This window comes from Myotis yumanensis, unplaced genomic scaffold, assembly GCF_028538775.1.
Source record: "Myotis yumanensis isolate MYYU_CA2020_CCGP unplaced genomic scaffold, mMyoYum1.0.hap1 SCAF_1, whole genome shotgun sequence".
NCBI lineage: Eukaryota > Metazoa > Chordata > Mammalia > Chiroptera > Vespertilionidae > Myotis > Myotis yumanensis.
Genome location: NW_027223752.1, coordinates 35,917,110 through 35,941,279, shown reverse-complemented (window position 1 = coordinate 35,941,279; position 24,170 = coordinate 35,917,110). Strand labels below are relative to the sequence as shown.

The following is a 24,170-nucleotide window of genomic DNA, read 5'->3' as shown; positions in this document are numbered from 1 at the left end:
AACAGGTACCATAACCTCTGGAAGCATACCCAAGCTTGGTGTAAGGGAGGGTTCATATTCAGTTGGACCAGATGGGCTTGGGCTATGAATGTCTTAGCAGCGACTATGATAGAATAAAGACAGAGGCCCTTTCTCCAACTTTCCTACATTGTGTACATCCCTGTTAGGGGAGCAGCACTGCCCCTCCTCCCTGCCCCAGGTGCCTACAATTAGATTTCCTGCTAACCCTGGCCAGGAAGACAAGCTTGTATTACCTTTCTCACATCCTAGTCAGAGTGCAAAATTATACTGATGTACTCGTAAAAATAAACTCTTCATCAACAAGTTCCTGGGAGCTGGCCTTCTAAACCATTTTCTATCCTTGTATTTTTTTGTTTGTTTGTTTCAAGCTAGTCACCAGAAATCCCAGGGATAATATCATCCAGGAGTTAGGGGGAGTCTAATATGTCAGTGCTAAATGTCCTCTGGATCTGGTATGCAACATCTAGCTGACTGGGACCAGTAGGCCTGTTAGCAGGTGTGAGGTAAAGAGGATTCAAATCCTACCATGGCTCAAAAAGCAATTACACAGAAGTGTTGCTGCAGGACTTAACATTTAAAGCTCGCCATCAGTTCTAGTTGGCTCTATCCACTGGTCCACAGGCAATTTCCTCCCAAACTTTTAGCATTATAGATTTCCTCTTTCCCCTTGAACCTGAAAATCCAGCTGTGTTCCCTCGCCTCTGACATCAGCATCACTGGCTTTGATACAGCCAACCATCTGGCCGATGAGGCATGAGACAGAATGGAATCCAGCTCACTGGTCCCTGCTGTTTCCACATGAAACTACAACACTCTGGCGTCACCATGGATGGCGAGCTGTGACTCAGACTCACAAGGAATTAACATATTAAATGACCCTGGACCATAATTTCTGATGACCATCACTGACATTTTCAGGCTGAGAATGAGGTGGCTCTTCTTGTGATATCATGGAACTTTAGGGGGACACTTTTAGTCAGGTAGTCTCCCCGACTTCACCAGATAATGTGAATTCCTCAGTACATGTGATAGCATAGAGATCTAGAATATTGAGAAAAGGAGTAAACATTTTTAGCTATTTCATTTTTCAACTATGACATGTTTTTGCTCATCTACTGTTTGCGTTCAGACTCTTCTAAAACTGCTCTTTATGTTTCCTACTCCTTTTCAACACCTTGTCTGTCGTAGAAAACTTTTACCCATCAGCATTAACCATTTTCTGCACCTCCCACCGGCAATACCTCACTCCTCCAGCTTTCCTGTCATTTCTAACTTGGGGAAATTATAAAGGGGAAAGAGAGAAAACAACAACCACAAAAAAGAAGGAATGCGAGTAAGAAGCAGCAGCATGATGGTGGAGACAGGTTTTGTAATCGGGGACCTGGATTTAGTCTTCACTCTGCTACTTACTAAATGATGGATTTATGTATAACATCATTTCAACTCTGCACCTCAGATTCCTAATCTGTAAATTCGGGGGAAAATAGTAAATGAGGTAAGATGTGATCTGTGTAAACTAGGGAGTCCTTATCAACATTATTTATTAAAAGAAAATTGAGAAAAGAATTTTGAACTTCATATTAGATCCAAAGTAGAGGCAATAAAATGAAAGTTGCTAAAGAACCCTAGTTTCTCCTTCTCATTTCCCCCAGGAGCACTGAAGTAGGGACTATACTTGTTTGGTTTAGTGCTTTCATTATGGAGATGAATTCTCTGAATAGATTTTCCCTGGCAGCATGAGAATTTCTCTCTCTTTCTTTCTCTGCAGGGAATAGAAATTCAGGGTGTAGGAAGCAACACCAGGCCCTCTGCCCATTTATCTGCCTGTGTCCGTGGACTGTCCAGTCACCCTTTTCCAGCTCTCCTTTGAAACTAAGATATACAAAGAAAAGGGCCATCCACAGCCTTGCTCAATGTGACTGTGCAAACCTGTTTTATTCTTACTTTGTATTCAAGACACATGCGCTCCTCCTCCTGTAGTATTTGCTGATATACTTTGCACTCCAGCTGCTGCAATATTTAAATCAGTGATTCAGTACACAAACCGCACGATGTGCCACTACACTCCAACAAGCAAGGTCTGTCTCTCCGTGGGGACAGAGGATCTAAGCATCTGTCATTCTCCTCCCTTCACTTATAATTAACCACACACCCCTATACACACATAAATATTTATATGCAAAAATAAAACTCTCTGGTGCTTTAAGCCAATCTCTCTTCTCCTCAGTGAGCTTTGAAAGTTGCCAAAATAAATGTTTTACTTAATTCAAGACTATAAGAAACTGTTTGGTGTGAAGAACTTATATGATTATATTCCCAGAAAATAATTATAAAACCTCAGAGTTAGAAGTAGGATACATGCAAACTTCTAGAATGTAAGCTTCGGGAGGGAGAAATCTTTGTCTAATTCATTGATATCCCAAGTGTTTAGAACAGTCCCTGATATACAGTGTGAAATCAATGAATATTTTTGAATGTTAAATGAATAAATACGCAGGAACCCCAACAAGGAGACATGATTTTGCTGTTTAGGATGAAGAATTTATGTCTAGGACTTCTAGGCAAACACTGTGGAATCTGAAAATACTTTGATGTTATGTGAGAATAAGCCAGAGTGAGAAATAATCACCCACTTATTCATTTATTCACTCAACAAATCATTATAAACTATTGTCAACCATCATCCCATTCGGTCCTGATGAATTTACAAAAAAAAATGTTTTTTACCCTCAAGGGACTCCTAGCTTTGTGTTGATTCTCAAAGGATGATCTATGGCTCTTCCATCAGTATTTGTTAAAAGTGCAGATTCCCAGGTCCCACCCCAAACTTACTGAATCAGAATCTCTGAGGATGGTCTGGGGAATCCATATTTTTAACGTGTTAGGCACGATCACTGTTTGAGAAGCTGGTCTACTGAAACTCATGTTATTTGACTGTTTCTCAGCAACCATGTGTTGTTCCCTGCTACCATTCAGGTAAAATTTACATTGTCACAGACAAACATCCTTTAGTGAACTGATAGAATGTAATAATATTAAAATTACATGACAATTTCAGATTAGTTATATGGTATCCTAATGTTAACTAATTCTTACTAGGACTGGTGATTTGAGATTAACTAAAAAGATAAACATTTAGCAGATGCAGACTTTCAGAAACAGATCTAAATTGAATTTCTTGCATGTTTACTAAGTTCCTAAACTTCTGCTAATAGTGTGTGAAACTTGCCTCAGGCCTCATCAATTTTAAATATTCCAGTGTCTCCATTCCAGTGTCCTGCCCAGCACTAACTCCAGAATTGACTGACACCTGCACAACTTCTTGAGAAGACTAATTAGGTGCTCAGTGCCCAAGGTGTAGTCAGAATCAACCACCATCTGGCTCAGAATGGTGGAGCCTTAACATTCTGAATGTTTAGCTTTAATTATGTGTTTCTGTAATTTAACGCAACTTTCTATAGACTAACAAGTCGCATCTTTAAACAACGTTGCTAATCCTCTGTGCATTGTAAGATCCATTTCCCAGTTGTTCTTCTCATTTAAATAGCTCCGTAAACCTAGCTTCAGCAGGAAGAGCCTTTCACACATATAATTCTTAACGTCTTATTCTCTTCTACTCTTTCATATCTCCACGTTGTTCAACACTGCAATTTCAACTGGCTCATGAATCATGTCCTGTATGGATCCTGACACCTTTAATAACCAATCTCTTCATTTTAGCATTCTTGCCAATCCTTCTCCATTCTGCACCAATTCTTTTTGAAATGATTTGTAAATGTTTAATATTTCATTATTTTCCTTCTTCTATGCCTTGGAGCTGTGTTGTTTGCCATTTCACTAAAGATAGAGTTAGTACAAATTGAAAGTTTGATCACATACAAGTGTGGTTATTATTTGTATATAATATTATACTCTTATTCTCTGTGGAAAAGATATATTCAATTCAATGCCAGCTGGAAAAAATGAAAATGATTTGGGAATTGCAAACATTGGTCACTGAACTAGCTATAAACACCTCCTTTACATTTTGAGGAAAAAAATACAGATTACTAATGATTAGAGATAACACTCTTTAATGTCTTAATGTTAAACTGTGCATATTTGCTATTAATTAAAACAATTTTTTTCAACTCAAAGTGATGGTACTTAATGTTCTGTTAATTATGCAAGGAGTTAGTCAAGTTTTCCCTTAAATGAATGCTCAGCTGATTAAGAGAAGTTAATCATCAGTTATGAAATCTATATGCTCAAATGAGTCAGGGTGCAAATGCTTTTTGCTTACTTTGGGCCAATAATTCTGTCTCCTTAAATTATCTATTTCAGTTGTAAGAAGTTATTTTGTTTCTCCTTAAGTATGTAGGTATTACACCTTACTTATGGATTGGAAATTAAAACCTAGGTTTCAAATCAAATCAATAACAATAGTATAATAGACTCAACTTATTATGTGATCCCTAAGGGGCAATAATTAGGCAAAGGAATCATATTTTGACATTAAGAATACATTGTAATCAATGAAATAAGACTATTTACAAGTTTAACTCCCCTCAATGCTGTAAAGAGAATTTAGGCATGTTAATTGTTCAATACTCTAAAAAGATCATTTTTAAATAATAATCATCCATTCAACAAATATTTATTAAGCACCTATTAGATGACACCAAAAATATAAGTAAGGGTATATATTACAGTTCCTGACCTTAAAAGGCCAACCAAGAAACACAAAGTAACCACAATGGTTGAACTTGAAAGTTCTCATTACAAGAAAACAAATTTTTTGTAACTCTGTGAAGTGATGAATGTTAACTAGACTTATTGTGGTGATCATTTGGCAATATATACAAACTGGTGACCTGGTGCACAGATTCGTGCACATTGAAAGGAAATTAATTTAGAAGGTGGCCGGCAGGGCGGAACTGGGCAAGATGGGCCAGACACGCCCTGGAGCCAACCTCCCTCAGCCCCTCCCTGGCCTACCACGCCTGGGGTGGTGCTGTGGCTCAAAGGGGGTCTGCAGAGTGAGCGGGGTCCCTTAGGCAGGTGTGGTCCCTTGGCCTGGCCTGCGGGGATGGGGCCAAAACTGGCTCTCTGACATCCCCCGAGGGGTCCTGGAGTGAGAGAGGGCACTCTGCAAAGTTGCTGTCATACAGGGTATGGAATGCAAACGCAAGTGTGCAGTAAACCAGATTCGGGGCCAACAGTGCCCTAGCAACAATATAATCCATGGCTGAAGGTGGAATCACATGACCCTGCAAGGAATTGGGCTTCCTCCTCTCTGGTTTCAGGGTGGGTCACCCAAGAACCTCCGCTGCCAAGTCACTGCAGCTCAGCAGTTCCTGTGTTGAGCGTCTGCCCCCTGATGGTCAGTGTGTGCCATAGCTACAGGGTAGATGGACATTAGCATATTAGCTTTTGATAGATAGATAGATAGATAGATAGATATTGAGTCATTATGTTGTACACCTGAAGCTAATATAATGTTGTTACATGTCAATTATACCTCAATTAAAAATTTTAAAGCACCCAACATGATAAATAGACACATTTTTACTCATGAGTCATTTAAAAAAACAACAAAGCAAAACAAAAAAGAAAAATATGCAGATTTATACAGCAACATGGTATAGCTTATACATCAGAAATTAACAGGTGGACAAAAGCTACCCATGTCAGAAAAAAAAGGACAATTCAATGACTCCTAATTTAATGAACTGGCAGTCAGGATGCCTGGCCTCTACTTCTAGCTGGTAGCTATTCTTAATGTCCTTGGGGAGTATTTAAATTCTCTCTGCATTTCACTTTCTCATCTGCAAAAGAGCAATGAATTTTCACCACGTGGTAGGGGTCAATTTCAGATCATTTGGAGGAAAACCAGAACATCCTCAAGGGCTTCTGTATTTGGAATCCAAATACAAAGTGCATTAGCCAATCAATCATTCAGTCAGTAAGTATCTATTGATTATCTACAGAGTGCTCTCCATGGTGCCAGGCCCTGTGAGGAACACATAGAAGAAGAAATAAAATGACCACTTTCTTCATTAGCTGCCCATCCTGTTGGAGAGAAGACTATTAATATGCAGCAATAACAAAGAAGAAAATTAATAAGTGGTATGCCAAGTACTGTTATGCTTTTTAGACTGTAAGGCTCTTTCACATGTTATGTTATTTAAGAGTAAGCAAATGTAGACATTGGGAAAGCAGCAGCACCAGATCCAAGATAGCAGCCAGCAGGAGGCTGATGAAGGAGCTTGAAGAAATCCACAAATGTGGAATGAAAAACTTCCGTAACATCCAGGTTGATGAAGCTAATTTATTGACTTGGCAAGGGCTTATTGTTCCTGACAACCCTCCATATGATAAGGGGGCCTTCAGAATCGAAATCAACTTTCCAGCAGAATACCCATTCAAACCACCGACAATCACATTTAAAACAAAGATCTATCACCCCAACATCGATGAAAAGGGACAGGTCTGTCTGCCAGTAATTAGTGCTGAAAACTGGAACCCAGCAACGAAAACCAACCAAGTAATCCAGTCTCTCATAGCACTGGTGAATGACCCCCAGCCTGAGCACCCCCTTCGGGCTGACCTAGCTGAAGAATACTCTAAGGACCATAAAAAATTCTGTAAGAATGCTGAAGAGTTTACAAAGAAATATGGGGAAACGCGACCTGTGGACTAAAATCTGCCACGATTGATTCCAGCAAGTGTGAGCAGAGACCCCGAGCAGTGCATTCAGACACCCCGCAAAGCAGGACTCTGTGGAAAATCGACACAGGCCACCACCTGGCGTTTGCTTGTGGCAGTTACTAACTTTCTACAGTTTTCTTAATCAAAAGTGGTCTTAGGTAACCTGTAAAGAAAGGATTAAAAATTTAAGATGTTCTAAAAAAAAAAAAAAAGAGTAAGCAAATGTAGCCCAGCCAGTGTGGCTCAGTGGTTGAGCATTGACCTGTGAACCAGGAAGTCACGGTTCAAGATTCCCGGTTAGGGCACATGCTTGGGTTGCAGGCTCGATCCCCAGTAAAGAGGGAGCTGATCAATGATTCTCTCTCATCATGAATGTTTCTATCTTTCCCTTTCCCTTCCTCTCTGAAATCAATAAAAATATATTTTAAAAGAATTTTTTAAAAAGAGTAAACAAGGGTATATAATAAGAAGGTAGACTGTGTAGTCTGTTGAGACCTATAGAAGGTTGTAGGAGAGAGATATCAGTTAGGCTGCTTTGAAATTAGAGGACTTGAGCTGAGCCAAGATGTTGAACTGTTCAGCACCAGGTGAAGTTGAATAGACAGCATCACATTCCAGAGTAAAGGGACCAAACCCAAAAGAGGCAAGGAACTGACATGCTAATCATGGTGTGTTTCATGGACATGTGCTTCCACGGAAACAGAGGTCTCACAGACCGGTGATGGTGGACTTGAAAAGCCTAATTTAAAATTTGCAGGAATGTCAATTTGGAAGAAAGAAAACACCTGGAGTAGAAAGCAGATAAAATTTCTAGATTAGGGAACACATGTGATAAAAGAGATTTAAGGGACATTGACCTGGTAGTGGCATGTTGACTAGATTTTACAATGCAGCAACTAGACCATCAGAAGATTGTCTCCTTCTGAATCCAAATTTCTAATTTCTGCAACACTTAAATCACAGAACTTGCTCTGATCATTTGCAGGATAATGTATCACTTAGAGATTTTAGATCTGTTATTTGGTTTACTGAACCTGCAGTGACAGATGGCTTATGCAATATAAAGCACTAATCCTACTTGGTCCAATTTAAAATATGTCATGTAAAGATTTCCTCAAAAAGAGAACAGTTGTTTATTTGCCCAACTTTCATTTCTTCACTGTCTTCCTATCTACCTTTTGGTTCAGTGTTGATTAAAAACAAGATCAACCCTAGCCTGGTGTTTTGGTTGGTTGGGGCATTGTCCTGTCACCAAAAGGTTTCGAGTTCTATCTCCAGTCAGGGTTCATACCTAGGTTGTGGTTCAATTCCCAGTCAGGGCACATATGGAAGGCAACCAATTGCTGTTCCTCTCTCATGTCAAGGTCGGTCTCTCTCTCTCTCTCTCTCTCTCTCTCTCCTTTCCCCATTGTCTATGAAAAGAGCTCAGAAAGAAGAAGAATAGAGGAACAGGTCCTGACCAGTTTGGCTCAGTGGATAGAGTGTCAGCCTGTGGACCAGAGGGTCCCAAGTTCGATTCCAGTCAAGGGCATGTACCTTGGTTTCGGGCACATCCTCAGTGGGAGATGTGCAGGAGGCAGCTGATGGATGTTTCTCTCTCATCAATGTTTCTAACTCTCTATCCCTCTCCCTTCCTCTCTGTAAAAAAACAATAAAACATATTTTAAAAAAAAAAGAATAGAGGAACAGTTAATAGGAAGAACCAAGTGAGATAAAGTGGGCACAATGAGGCTGTGGTCTCTCTCAGAGCTCAACCTATTTTCAAGTCTGGGAGAGGAGCCAGCGGGCCAGTTCAAGACACAAGCTCAGTTCTGCAATTGCCTGGAGCCTCTAGGGAAACTCCTGGGCAGCAACCCTCACAGAAACATTCGCCTCTGCCCCTCCTCTGGTTCCCCCCTCTCTCTCTATCTCTATCCTACAACCTTCTTCCTCTGCCAGAAACCAGGCTTTTTTCTTTTTCTTTCTTTTTTTCATTTTTCAATGCAGATCCACTTCAACTGTTCAAAGAAGAAAGGAGAGGAATTCTTTCGGTTGCACACAAGTTGGGGTGACATTTGATTTTTATAGTGAGTACATTTTCTTGTAGGTTTTTTATTTATTTTTATTTTTGTATTGATTTCAGGGAGGAAAGGAGAGGGAGAGAGAGATAGAAACATCAGGACCCTTCAGTTGCAGGCTGACGCTCTATTTACTCAGCCAAACCGCCAGGGCTTAGTGAGTACATTTTTATAAGTTATACTTCGTGCCTGTGTATCTAACTCATCTATCTAAATATATGTTACCCAGTTACCCTGGTATAAGCAGGAGCCTTGAGGGATCTTGATTTTAAGGTGTATCTGGAATCCTCACAAAAGTTCCTTACTATCATATTTTGTCCCTTTCTTCTTTTTCCCTTCCCTTCTCCCCCGGCTCTGCTCTCCTCACTGACTTTTTCTCTTCTCCCATTCATGGCAGAAAAACATGAAAAGTAAGACAAAATATGGAGACTTTCTGAAGAAAGACTGATTCTGACAGAGGAGACTCACTTTCTGAGAAAGGTGGACTGTGTGGGGGAACATCCACATAGTCCACTCTTATTTCTTTGATTTTTATTTTTTATTTTTATTTTATTTTTTTTTTGGCCCATGACCAAAGGATTTCCCTCTTCCCTACATTGGTGGTTCTGAAATTGTTTCACTTTAACCAAGGCTCTACTCACCAAGGTTCCAAGAATCATGCTCCCTTCTTGCCTTTCACCAGAACCCCAGCTGGGATGAGCTAACCTCCTCACCAGAACCTTTATCCCTCAGGCACGGGCTTCTGGCCACTGAACACAACATAGAAACGCTGAGATGACCCTCCGTGTTGGAGAGCTCGAGAAGAGTTTGGATGGAACTTTGTGAACCCTTTCAAGATTCTGTTTTCTTTATTTCTAAAATCAGACATACTCTCATCATTTCTAACTTTTTGTTCTCCTCCCTCCCTCTCCCTACCCTCTCTCTTACACACACACACACACACACACACACACCCTGATTTATTCTTTTTTACAACAAAGAAGTTCTATCTAGTTCCCTGTGTTTTCCTCCATTTCAATTGCATGTAGAAGCCATAAACTTCATGGTTTGGAAACACTATAATCTAATTATGTGATGGTACGTGGAGCATCTCTACACTGTTTAGACCGAGTTATGATTATTGCATTTTCACAACGCCCTAACCCCACTCTGCGGTCAATTTTGTAATAGGAAATGGGTAAGTTTTAATAAATATTACTCAGAATATTAACATTCTGAACTAGTCATCAGTTTACTTGTGAGTCCTCAGCTTTTCAATCACAGGTACTCCTAAAGCAACAACTCTTCATTGCTAATCAATGAGCTTCCTTATAAGAACTTTGACATATACCTGAGTATTAAAATAGAGAAATGGGATACAGTATAGAAACCATCATTTATTTTTTATATGCTAGATATAGTATCAGACCCTCACAAGTTTTATTCTTAATCTTATTGTGATGATTTGGAAACAGAATAGGAGACTGATAGCCAAAGTTTTTGTGTTTTAAAACATACTGGCTCTATTTGTCCTATAAGCCTGACAAAGATTTATTTCCATGATTTTTCTTCTAATGCAGTAACATAGTATCTACCTGTTATATAAAATAATCTCATTCCATTTTAGCCTATTTAGAATTAATTTTTTAAATTAAAATACTTTTTGACTCTTCTTGTCTCAGAATGTTTCAGACACATGCCACTACATCAGACACATTTGGCACCCACATTAATCAAAGCACAGAGAAATCATTACTCAAGATGTGAGATTGATAGCACTGTCTTTTTAGACATCTAAAGCAAATACTATACTGCACAGAAGATAATATTCCACCCACACTCCCATCTGCCCTCCTTCTACTTCTCAACGATCCTTACTGAAATTTTTTATTGATAAGCAAAGAAACCACCACTCAAGATGAGAGAAATTGTTGAAATCTTCTTTACAACCAGATCTATTTTTGAGTCTTTATTGAGGAAACAAACAAACAAAAAGAATAATCAATGGCAGCTGTGGTTACAGAAACTCTGCCCAGGTAAAAAGGCAAGGAGAGCAGAAGTCATCTTTCCCTGAAAGCCATATCGCTTTCCATTAGCAGTAATGTTGCCATTTATTTTTACAAAGCCCATTCACATCAAGGCTCAGCAATGTTTTTCCTGAAAGTGCATTCATTCTTCATTCAAAAAATACGTCTTTGGCATCTATGATGGGCCACACAAATTCAAAGCACTGGGAATACAAGATTCCTCTTTTCCTGGAATAGCTTTGTATAATAGAACTTTCTGTAATGATGGAAATGTTCCACAGCTATGCTGTCCAATATGGTAGCCACTAGCGATGTGTGGCTATTGAGACTGGAAATGTGGTTAACACTATTTTGAAACTATTTTTATAATCTTAACTTTAATTCACTTACATTTATATTTAAATAGAGTCATGTGGCTATTAAATTGGACAGTAGTGCACTTTATAGTGAATGTATGAGTGTGGTGTGTGTGTACGGAGGGGAGTAGTGACAGATTTAACAATACATAAATGAATAAGTAATGTCAAACTGTATTAAATGCAAAGCAGACAATTAAAACCGGGTAATGTGATAAAGCGTGTTGGGGAGGCTGCATTAGAATGAGAGGTTGTGGAAGGAATCTGACAGAGTAATATTTAAGCTGAGATTGAAATAATAAGAAGGATCCATGCAAAGATCAGGAGATGAACATCCCAAGTAGAGGAAACAGCTAGTGAAAAGCCCTGGGGTGGGAACCAGCAAGGTGTTCTAACACCAAGGGCAGAGGGAGAACAGTGCAGATGGAGGGTAGAGAGCAAGGGGAGGGCAACAGAATTGAAGCTGGAAAGTTTAAGTGCACCTGTATTAGTTTACTGGGGTTGCCATAGCAAAATACCACAAACTTGATGGCTTGAAATAACATAAATCATATTTTCTCACAGTTCTGGAGGCTAGAAGTCTGAAACCAGGTGTCATCAGGTCCTACTTCCTTCAAAGGTTTTAATCTCTAGGAGAGATATTTTTCCTTGCCTCTTCCCAGCTTCTGTTTTTCTCAGCTATGACTGGTATTCCTTGCTTTGTAGCCCTATCAATCCATTTTCTGCCTTTGTCTTCACATGGCCTTCTTTGTTTAGTAGGACCTCATTTTAATTATATCTGCAAAACCCTATTTCCAAATAAGATCTCTAAATTGGGAGGGAGGCACTATTTATGACCCACTACAGCACTGATTTTGAAAGACTTTGAAAGCCAGATTAAGGAATTTGGCTTTTACTGTAAATGTGATGAGAAGCCATTGGGGAATTTGGAGACAGGGAGTGACTAATATGATTTATGCTTCTAAAAATTCATTCTGGCTATAGGGAAATTGGATTTTAGAGAGGAGTAGAAGAATGGAGACCAGTACAGAAACCACTGTGAGATCCCAAACATGAGATGACAGGGGCTTGGATGACAGTGCTGGTGGAAATGGAGGAAGTGAACAGATTTGAGATATGTTTTGGAGGTATGGGAATGAGGGTAAAAGAAGAATCAAGGAAAATTCCTAGATGTGGGTGTGACTAAAGAGTGGGTTGCCATTTATATGCCAGGGCAGAATGAGAAGGAGGCAGATTCTGTTTGGTTATGTTAAGATTGAGATGCTTTAAGGCAGTCAAGTTGAGATACTGGCTAGGCAACTGCACGTACAAATCTACAGTTATGAGGAGTAGTCAATGGAGGTTTGGGTATTCAAATGAAGAAACTAAGGCACAGAGAAGCAAAGGAACTTTCCTCAGGTCACACAGCTAGTAAGTGGCAGAGCTGGGATTGAATTTGAGTAGTCTGGCTTCAGAATCCATGCATTTACTCACTTTGCTATACTACTCATTAGCACTTGAAAGGAACTCAGGATTTTGAAACATAGAGGAAGCAGCAATGGAGCAAGGAAAACATCTGTAGCAGTTGATCACAGTACCTGAATATAAACATAATCCTCACTTATTTACTTAAGTGTGCTTTAAGCTACACTTCAACATCCATGCGTCCATATTTTCAGCCATGTTAAAGGAGGAGACAACATTATGGGATTCCATATTTTATGCAAAAAATGTTGACTTGTACACTGTCAGGTATTTCTTTAGAATAAAAATTTGTATGTACTTTGTGAAAATCAAAACCTGTGCAGCTTTATTTCCTGGTAAGGGGAGTTACTACAATCTGTCCTGTTGTGTCTGTGTATCCCTGATTAACTTTCCAGCTAATTGGAACATAAAGAATATACCCAATGAGAATTCATCAACATCCTGAACCAGTACAATCATACAAAAATAATTACTTATTTACATCAACTATCGGAATTTAGTAATTAAACTGTAGCAACAATTGATGCAGTGCCTTATTATTAACATAGATCAATTTTTTAAATATTTTTATTGATTTCAGAGAGGGAGAGAGAGGAAGAAACATCAGTGATGATAGAGAATCATTGATCAGCTGCTTCCTGCACACCCCCTCACTGGGAATCGAGCCCGCAACTCAGGCATGTGCCCTGGTTCATAGGTCGATGCTCAACCACTGATCCACATTGGCTGGGTGATATAGATCAAAATTTTTAAATGACATCCACAATTAGTGACAAATAGTAAAATACTTAAGGTTACTATTGTTGTATTTACTAGTACTACCAAGAGAGAATGTTGCATTGGAAGAAAAACTCAAACTTTTGAGAAGAGAGAAGTAGGAGATTTTTAAAAGATAGAGTAAGCACTGTAGACTCTTATTTGGGGGCTTTCCTAGCTTGTCAGTTTAAGTAGCCTGGTGTGTTGGACAGAAAGCAACAATGCACAGTTGCTAAAAACACAGATGACTCTGTGCTCTGCCATGTACTAGATGCAGGACCCTAAGAAAGTTATTTAACTTCTCTTGCCTCCATTCCTTATCTACCTCTCAGAGTTACGGTAGGAATAAAGTGAGATAGTACACAGAAAATGCTTAGAGTACTGCCTGGCACACAATAAACACTCAAAACATGTTAACCATTTTCAGATGTCCTCAACCTGCCTGTGTTTCTGGCTCTGGTCTGAAATAATTGTCTAAGTATGAGGTGGCAAATATACGTTCCATATTTCTAAATTGGCTAGACTAGATTCTCTTCAGAAGCTCCCCAATATGAAAGGGTCCACCCTACCACTTCTTTCCCCTCCTTATCTCTGCTCTTGGGAGTTAAATGTTTTCTCCAGGAAATCATTCAAAATCCCCATTGTCAAACAGAAAATTCCACTTCTAAAATTTACTAAGTTTATTCTAAAAAAGAATTAAGAATCTATGCTCAGTCCTGGCCGGGAGGCTGAGTTGGTTGGAAGTGTCATGCTGTACATCAAAGGGTGGCAGGTTCCATTCCGGGTCAGGGCACATACCTGGGTTGTAGGTTTGATCCCTCGTCGAGGTACATACAGGAGGCAACGTATCGATGTTTCTCTCTCACCTCTCTCTCCCTTCTCTCTCTCTCTCTCTCTCTCTCTCTCTCTCTCTCTCTCTCTCTCTCCCTTCTTCTTCTCTCTCTCTCTCCCTTCTTCGCTCTCTAAAAATCAATAAAATATATATCTTCGGGTGAGGATACAAAAAAGAATTTATGCTCATATTTAGCTGTGATCTTGTTAATAACAGTGAAGAAATAAATTCAGAAAAACTTAGTGAACAACAATAGAGGATTGGTTGGATAAATTGTGGAGTACCACACACACAATAGAATTTTAAAGCAACTTTAATAAGAGTGTTATATAAAAATAATGAATGACAGAAAACAAAAGTTCAAAATATATATTTTTTCAGTTTTTAAAAAACAAACTACAATGTAGCGTGTGTTATATGTTTCTATTTTTTCAAATGTAAATATAAGCATAGAAACCATCTGGAGGATTTTAATCACCAAATTAGTGCATTACCCACTTACTCCCCACCATTAACATTGGAACGGTACTGGTCTACTAGCAAGTCCAGATAACTGGCCCTTCCAGTATAATCTCAGCCTAACCTTTCTCTTGCTAAGCAAAAACTGGGAAGAGAAAGGGGACACACTGGTTACAACTAGCAGGAAAGATAACAGTTGGTACCTTTTTAATTGTCCCCCCTATACCTTTCAGTTTTGACGGTTTTTTTCCCTCCCCAGGGTCTCTCTTGTGACAGTGTTGACATGTAGCTAAAGGACTCATGGATGACACAGGAGCAAAGTGTTGATTTTCCTGTGTCAGACTTTGCCCATGGTCACTGTCATGGCTCCAGGACCATTGTCCTAGCACTGACCTAGAAGGCTTGAATGACTATGATCATTTAGGGATTTAAAATTGTTCAAATAGTGAATGATCAAACTTATTTTTCCTTTTTTAAAATCATTATTGGGAGTATTTTTAAAAAACAAATTATAGACCCACTTTATTATTATATTCTTAATTATACAATACATATCTTTTCCATCCTTATTAACTAAAATAGTCCAGATGGCTTATTTTAACTTCAGAAAAGGAAAAGACTACTATGTACTAAGGTAATCAATATGTAAAATCACTAAATCTTTTTATACTACATTCAGATGGTCATGCCACAGTTTCAAGTAGGAGATTTGTGATTAACCATAAAAGTTAGTAGTAAAAGTGTCAGCTTCACATAGTTTAATGAAGGTGCTAGGATATTGTTCTGATTTTTTAGGTCACTTTTCAGTCCCTGGCATTTGGAAAAAAAAAGAGCCCTTTTAATGAACATATATTTTTTCCAAGCTTCAATTTTTCCATCACTTGAAACTGTACGCATAAACCAACTAGTAATGGATCAACTGTGATCAAACCACATTAACTTGTTAATATTTAACCAACAAAAAAATGGTAATTTCTTATGATATATCCTAATCTACACTAATAAAAGAGAAACATGGTAATTAGCCGTACCTCCGCTACCCTTCCCATTGGCTAATCAGGGTGATATGCAAATTAACTGCCAGCCAAGATGGCGGCCAGCAGCCAGGCAGCTTGAAGCTAACAGGAGGCTTGCTTGCTTCAGTGATGGAGGACTCCAACGTTCCCCGCCTGCCACTGCCGGCCTCTGAGCTTGCAGTTTGAAACATTGTTACAAATATAGAAGCTAAACAAAACCCTAGAAACCTGCTTTCAGCCAGCCAGGATCTCAGAGCTGGAGTTGAAACAGTGTTTCGATTATAGAACCCAAACAAACCAGATACCTGCTTTCAGCAGCCAAGGCCTAAGAGCTGGAGCCAAGCCTCAGAGCTAAAGCTGGCCCAGAATTTTAAAAAAGAAAAAAAGGAGCAGTTGGGAGCTTCAGTCACCCGCCAGCCTGAAAACAGCCCTCAGCCCCTCATCCAGACTGGCCAGGCACCCCAGTGGGGACCCCCACTCTGAAGGGTGTGTGACCAGCTGCAAACAGCCATCATCCCCTCATCCAGGCTGGCAAGGCACCCCAGTGGGGACCCCCACCCTGATCCAGGACACCCTTCAGGGCAAACCAGCCGGCCCCCACCCATGCACCAGGCCTCTATCCTATATAGTAAAAGGGTAATATGCCTCCCAGCACCGGGATCAGCGGAGCCGCGAGGCCTCTGGCACCGGGATCAGCGTGACAGGGGGCAGCACCAAAATCCCCTGATCGCCCTGTGGCTCTGTGTGTGATAGGGGGCGGGGCCACAACCTCCCTATCCGCCCTGCTCTGTTCGTGATAGGTGAAGGCGCCCCAACCCCTGATCAGCCCTGCTCTGTGCCTGATAGGGGGGAGCTCCCCAACCCCCTGATCACCCTGCGGCTCTCTGTGTGACAGGATGCGGCGCCCCAACCCCCCACCACGGGCCCTGCTCTGTGTGTGATGGGGTAGAGCCATAACCTCCCTATTGGCTATGCCCTGAGTGTGACAGGGTGCAGCGCCCCAACCCCCTGATCTACCCTGCTCTGTTTGTGACAGGGGGCGGTGCCCCAACTCCCCTATCGGCCCTACTCTGTGAGTGACAGGGGGGAGCTCCCCAACCCCCTGATCGACCCTGCTCTATGCATGACAGGGTACGGAGCCCCAGCCCCCCTGATGGGCCCTGCTCTGTGCGTGACAGGGGGCAGCGCCCCAACCCCCTGATTGGCCCTGCTCTGTGCATGACAGGGGGTGGCACCGCAACCTCCCCATCAACCCTGCCTTGAGTGTGACGGGGGCGGTGCCCCAACCCCCCAATCAGCCCTACCCTGAGCGTGACTGCAACCTCCCGATCTGCCCTGCTCTGTGCATGACAGGGGGTGGTGCCCTGCTGGGGTCCAATCCCAGCGGGTCCAGGGGTCCCCAAAGGTGTGGACGGAGTCGGCGAAGAAGGAATGACATGAAGACATGAAGACAGCCTTCAGTTGATCAGCAGCCTAGTCAGGACCTATAGCCAGAATTTCCAGCCAAAGTTCTGGTCGGACCTCTGGTTAGAAACTGATGAGGTTCTGATGTTTATTGTCTTGTTACATTCGTATTTATACCAGCTGATTTTAATCCTGTCAATTTCTATTACAAAGGTTAGGGCGTTTCTTATCTCCATTCCAGGGAGTAAAGATTATGTAGCTTAACTACCCGCCTGGCACTTAATTAAGGGGTTGTATCCCCTCCCTAACCTCAGGGAAAGATCCCCACCTGGGGAAACAACCTTTCTCGGAGAGGTGACCTTGGTTAAAACACATGGCGCTAAAGGGAGCAAACATATTAAGAACAGTACGCTATATATGCCAGGTCCATTGAAACATATGCTGTGCAGATGTTTCTTTCCTGCAGCGACTGTGTCAAGCAGCAAGGATGGACCGGCTTCCAGCAGCGCCCCAACTCCCCAATCAGCCCTGCTCTGAGCATGACCAGGTGCTGCACCTAGGGATTGGGCCTGCCCTCTGCCACCCGGGAGCAGGCCTAAGCCAGCAGGTTGTTATCTCCCGAGGGGTCCCAGACTGCGAGAGGGCACAGGCCGGGCTGAGGGACCCTCCCTCCCCGCCGAGTGCACAAATTTTTGTGCACTGAGCCTCTAGTCCTATATAATAAAAGGCTAATATGCAAATAGACTGAACAGTGGAATAACCGAACAATTGGTCTCTATGACGTGTGCTGACCACCAGGGGGTGTGTGCAGAACATGGCGGGCATTGGCCCCGGCAGGATAGTGGAGCAGGTGAGTGGGGGCATCAGACCAAGGTGGGGCACTGGTCGCTGTCATGGTGGTTACTGAAAATTCTTTGCTCCTGCTTGCCACAGTCCTGCCCAGTGCTCACACCTGCAGCTGGTGCTAGAGCTGCCACTCGCACCTGCTGCTGGTGCCTGGTGCCTGTCCCAATCACTCAGTGCCATCAGTGGGTGCGAGCAGCAGCTGCTGGTCCTGATCGCACCAGAGGTCTTCTCTACCTCCCGCTGCTTTTGAGGGGCAGTCAGGGGCAGCAGCCACTGCTCACACCCACTGCTTGTGCTGGTCCCAATTGCTCTGCGCCATCAGCAGGTGCGAGTGGGGCTGGCACCATCAGCGCACGGGAGCAGTGGCAGCGGGAGTAGGGCTACCAGCAGTCAGGGGACTGGGGGCCATGGCAGGAGGGGCTGGGTGGGGGCGTGGAGGATGGGCCAAGACCCGCCCCTGTGCCTATGGCAGCCTCGCGGCCCACAGTTACTTTCAAGGTGCACGAATTCATGCACTGGGCCCCTCGTACTATAATAAAGGAAATAAATGTTTTAAAATAAAGCCTCTTAAAATATTTTAAACACTTATTTTACCCAGATATATTTGTTACATAAAACAGGTTTTATTTCTGTTAATTTTGTTTTTTAATCTGAAGTTTACTGATGATGTTGTAATCACACTGGTTTAAGCTTGCTATGTTCTAAGGGAACCAGGGACATGGAGCATTTAGTAAATGTTATATAACTTGCTCTAGGAAGTAAACAGGTTAAATGGGCAACTAAGGAGAGAGCCCAGAGCTGAAATAATCTTGTCACCCAACCAATAAATATTAGCTGAGCACATACTACGTGCCAGGAATTATGCCAAGTGCTGAGAACACACCAATGAACAACTTCTCCTTGTGACCCAACATTTTTACCTAATTCTACATAAGTTCTCATGAGTATATTTCTTGTTTAAATTCTAGAGGACATTTAGCTCCTGTTTATGTTTTCTCTCACACTGATAAAATGTAACTTCAGTATTTATTATTTTATATATGATTATAACACAAAAAAAATATTATTTTTTTGCAATGGGTAAGTTTATATTCTTAGTTATTAACTATTGCACCCCTGTTACATCTTTTACAATTGTGGTAAAATGCATATAACATAAAATTTACTGTTTTAACCATTCTGGTTATATGTTTTTACCACTAAGTGTGTAAGAAAAGTGTTAAGTCTATGTGCATTTAATGCTGTAGATATAGGTGAGTTAGACATGTATAACTGTCTAATAAAGTAACCAAATGTAGAAAAAAGTAGGAAACCAAATCAAGTCCAGTCTACCCTTTGGGAAACTGGCAATCAGAGCATGGTACCAATTTGGCAACAAGTTCTAGCTAGATCAGTATTTCCCAAACATGTTTGATCTCATTATAATGTGGTGATGAAAAGTCAACTGAGCTCATAAAATATAGGCATCTGGTTTCAAAGAATATACAAATGCTGTTAAATAAAAATTTTATCTATATATCAAATATGCATAATATAGACTGAAGATCATGGAATAGTTTATATACATTAGTGTTTAGATTATGTTGGCAAGGTGGTCAGATCTGACTCTGCATTTACTAACAAACTGAGCACTAGTCAACTAAACTTCAGGTGACATATACAAATTCCTTTTCTCTAAGAATTGCCCACTATTTCTTTCTTTTCTTTTTTTTTTTTTTTTGCCCACTATTTCTTAAAGACAGACTTTTGCATAATAAGAGCAGCAGAAATGTGCTTATATTTTTCTTACATATAGTTTTGAAATATACTTTTGAAGAAAATATTGCAAACACCAAGTTTTGGGATTTTTTGTGTGTTTGTTTTTGCTGAACCTATTATGTTAAGGCAGTTTGGGAGCACTGTTCTCTAAGCCATGCAAAGCTATAAGGGATTAATAAAAACTATTTGGGCCATATGTGACACCTCACCTAATTTTTTAAAGGTTTTATGAACATTGAGAATATCTTCCAATTTACGTGCTGTACATGATCTCCACTTTTAAAAAATCAGATTTGGATATTAAATAGAAAGCTAAGATACCAATTAATTAATTAAGGGGTTCCTTCTTTAGACTATAAACTCTAAGAATAAAGAGAAAATTGGTTCCTTGTTTATATTCTTAAAGCGCCTAGCATAGGACTTTGCACCTAGCAGACATTTAATAACTATTTGTGGAAAAGGGATAGTGTGGCCTAGTCAGACACCCCTGCATTCAAATCTAACTCTACATCTTACAGCTGAGAAGGCATGGGCAAATTGGTTAATGTTGGCCTTTTTTAATTCTGTATTATATGATAGTGATAATGTGTTTCACAATTGCTACGAAAATTAAGTGAGATAATAAATATAATGTGTCCAGTACAAAGTATAGGCACATAACAGAGATCCAATGACTGTTAGGTGTCTTCCCTTATCTATATATATAAAAGCCTAAGTCACCATCGCAACCTAACGGATGGCCGAACAGCCTACATGGGGTGACTGGGCCAGCAGGGGGGTTAGTGAAGGGCGACCAAATGACTGAGCAGCAGGCTGCGTGGGGCAACCAGGCCCACTGGGGGTTTAGCGAGGGACGACCAAATGACTGAACAAGCAGGCTGTGTGGGGCGACCAGGCCGGCAGGGGGTTCAGTGAAGGGTGACCAAACAACTGAGCAGCAGGCTATGTGGGGCAACCAGGCTGGCGGGGGGGGGGGGGGGGGGGACAGTAAGGGGAAACCAGGCCAGTGTGAGAGGCAGTTAGGCGTGACCAGGCTGGCAGGGGGGCAGTTAGGGTCGATCAGGTAAAAGGGCGAGGGCTACGTCCTCCATCTTGCCCCGGATCCTCTATTTTTGGGCAGCAGCCATTAGCCATGTGCTCAGCAAGGAGCTTCTTCCCAGAAGCCAAAGCCTCTGCTAGCCACACCTAGGATTTCTTTAAACTAACCAATGATAATCAAGGGAAGTGCGCGCCATAGATACGACCACATCCTGTGTAACAAGACCCCGACTTGCGCCTGGCCAATCGGCAGGGCCCACAGTCCTCTCTCCTCCTCTTACTCTAACCCCCCTATAAAACCCCTCTCCCCACAGAACTCGCTCTCTTCTCTGCCTCCTGCCACTGCGTTGGCGAGTATGGTGGACGGGGAGCTCAAGCTAGCTTGAATAAAGGCTCTATGCTCCTGCATTGGACTCGGCGCTCCCTGGTGGATCTATGGGGGGTCTTAAAATCTGGGCATAACACAGGCAGGCAGGCAGGTGAGCAGTTAGGAGCCAGTGGTCCCAGATTGTGAGAGGGATGTCTGACTGCTGGTTTAGGCCCGATCCCCAGTCAGACATCCCCCGAGAGGTCCTGGATTGGAGAGGGTGCAGGCTGGGCTGAGGGGGACCCCCCCCCCAACACGAATTTTGTGCACCGGGCCTCTAGTTTTATATATTCCTCATATCAGAGTTAATTCTAGGGACAAATTACAAAGTGAGGCCCCATTCCACTTTCCATAGTACCCAAAGACATTTCCACTTGCGGTGGGTTTCTTTAGGCTAAGGTACAATTCCCTCAGGTTTGAGTTCCCTCTTTTTCCATTAAAAATACTTGCTGAAAAAGTTGGTGACCTTTGAAGGTTTCTTCATCTCAGGAATTCTTTTAGCTCATCATTCCCCTCCTCTCCTCCCTACCAAATTTCAACTTAACCTGATAAACTAGGCTTTAGGGAAAACCTACTTCATATTGCCCAAGGCTTCCAAAGGCAATTTTCTGGGCACTGCAATTAGCTGCCCTAGGCAAAATTGCACAGTAGGCAAAGCTTTCCTCCTCCCTCTCCTGCAGTACCCACCCCCATGCCCGCAGGGTTCCTCAACTGTCTTCAGCCTGCCAGAGCTCTCACACCCACCTATGATTTTATCTTCTACCCAAGCCGCAAATTCTAAACTTTCCCCTTGTTTCCCCCTATATAATTTGTTATTCTCTCTTTGAAGTTAATCTTGGTTAGGTTACATAAGGTAAACTGATTTAAAATTTTCTGACTGACACCTACATTTAAAAAACAGTGTGTAAACATAAATAGTATAATATTTATGGGACATACTTCCGAACCTTTTAAGATGAACCCATTAAGATTACCTTTGCTCACTCTGGGCTACCAGATCATGTGATATGTTTTATTTCTTCAAAAGAATAGAGATCAAAAGAAGGAACTTTTACTATTCTCAACAGCATGGATGAACCCGGAGAGTATTATGCTAAGCGAAATAAGCCAGTAAGAGAAAGACAAGTATCACATGATCTCACTCATATGTGGAATCTAATGAACAAAATAAACTGAGGAACAAAATAGATCCAGAGACATAGAAGCATGAAACAGACTGACGAATTTCAGAGGGAAGGCAGGGATAGGGAGGGGTGGGGAGAGATTAACCAATTAAACTATATATGCATATAACATATGTATATATGCATAGCCCATGGACATAGACAATAGTGTGGTAAAGGCCTGGAAGGAGGGGGGAGGGATGGGGGGGGGAGTCAATGCTAAAACAAACAAACAAAATAAAGGGGACATCTGTAATACTTTCAACAATAAAGATAATTTTTTAAAAAAGAAGAGAGATAATTTCTTATGCCATTGCTTCTAAAATATCGCCAACCCCTGTGATAAATGAATCAATGCCAGTAGAGTTCTCAGATAACATGCAAGTTTTGGTGATATTTTTTTTTCATATTACTCCTTTAATCTGCCTCACTGTCCTTCATATATACAAAACTGGTGGCCTAGAATATCTATGGGGCCCTGGATATGTTTTATTTTCCCATTTCACTGGATCTGTAATAGGTAATGAAGTACATATTATTCTTACCCAGCAACACAAGCAGCGTAGTATCCACTGTTATATTGGTCTTCTTCACATATTTAAGTTAATTGTACAAGATACAAAGGTTGTAAAACACTATTCATCCTTCAAGAGCCTCCCCTCATCCAAAAGTCTTCTTTTTTTATGAAGATGTGAATACCCAATCCTTTGCAGACTTATAGCAGGTTAGCTGCTAGATGCGTTAAACATAAGCACCTAGTCCTTACATAGGGGTTCCAAATAGAATAGTTCACTGCAAATGCAACCCAATAGACAAGATCCTATGGTGATTTCAGACTGAGGCATCCAGGAAGTAGGCCTTTTGAGGCTGACTGGATGGTCTTAAATGGTCCAATATAGGATGCTAACTCCTTTACGTCTACAAATTGAAGTATGGTACCTATTTGCTTTGTTTAACAATGGACAGGTTACTTTGATTTTCTAAATTGTATAAGTCATCCCATTCGATTGAATGACTTATTGATTGAATGACTATCCCATTGATTGTGATCTTACTGTTATCGAAGCACATTCTTCTGTACCTGGGAAACAAGACAGCACAATTACCCTAAATTGTTTTAGTGGCCACAAGTGGTGCATTCCAGTTGACTCAGTGGTCCTAAGACCAGGACAGTGCAATTACTCTAAATTGCCTCGATGGCTCTAGATAATGTGTTTCTATCAACTCAGTGATCCGGAGACCCAGAACTGTAATTTAGATAACATGCCTAAGTTTAACCCCGGTTACCCAAAGGCTCCAGATAATGTATTTCTGTCAATTCAGTGACCCCGAGACCCGAAACTGTAATTAACATGCTTAATTCTGCTTTTTTGTGAGCCAGGTGCCTCATTCCAAACCCTGGGATGTAATCAATACCTTTGTGATTTTTGCCTATATAAGTCTGGTTTTGCCACCATCTTATTGCTATGAGATTTGGGAATGTCCCCTCATAGTCCCGGATTGCAATAAATGTGACTCTTTAATTCGACTTCTTGAGGCGTCCTTCTGTGATTCGCGGGGTACATTACAACAAAATGTCTAGCACAACCTTGTACCTTATAGTGGCTCTGGAGGTAGTACATACCCTTATATCCTATATACACAGTGTCAGTACATGGTAGGCATTTAGACAGACATGAGCAGAGCAAGGACAATGTGCCAGGTATAAGTCACCAGGGTGGAAAGCCTCACATGCCTAACAATGAAAAATTGTAGGGTGGGACTTTATTCCCAGGGTGGCCTTTCCTCCCCTAGCATATACTAGGGTCACGTTTTGCTGGAGACTAAAGAACAGTAGTTAGCATAATAAATGGGAGAAGTTCCTCAGAAGGCTGATGGACATCTTCAGCAGGGCTGAAGATCTGCATATTATTATCTGCTGCCAAACAGCTGAAGGC

At 41.4% G+C, this 24,170-nt stretch overlaps 1 pseudogene; it reads left to right on the top strand.

The window, feature by feature from the left end:
* Positions 1-6,233: 6,233 nt before the first annotated feature.
* Positions 6,234-6,923, top strand: LOC139002409 (ubiquitin-conjugating enzyme E2 L3 pseudogene; annotated as a pseudogene).
* Positions 6,924-24,170: the final 17,247 nt, after the last annotated feature.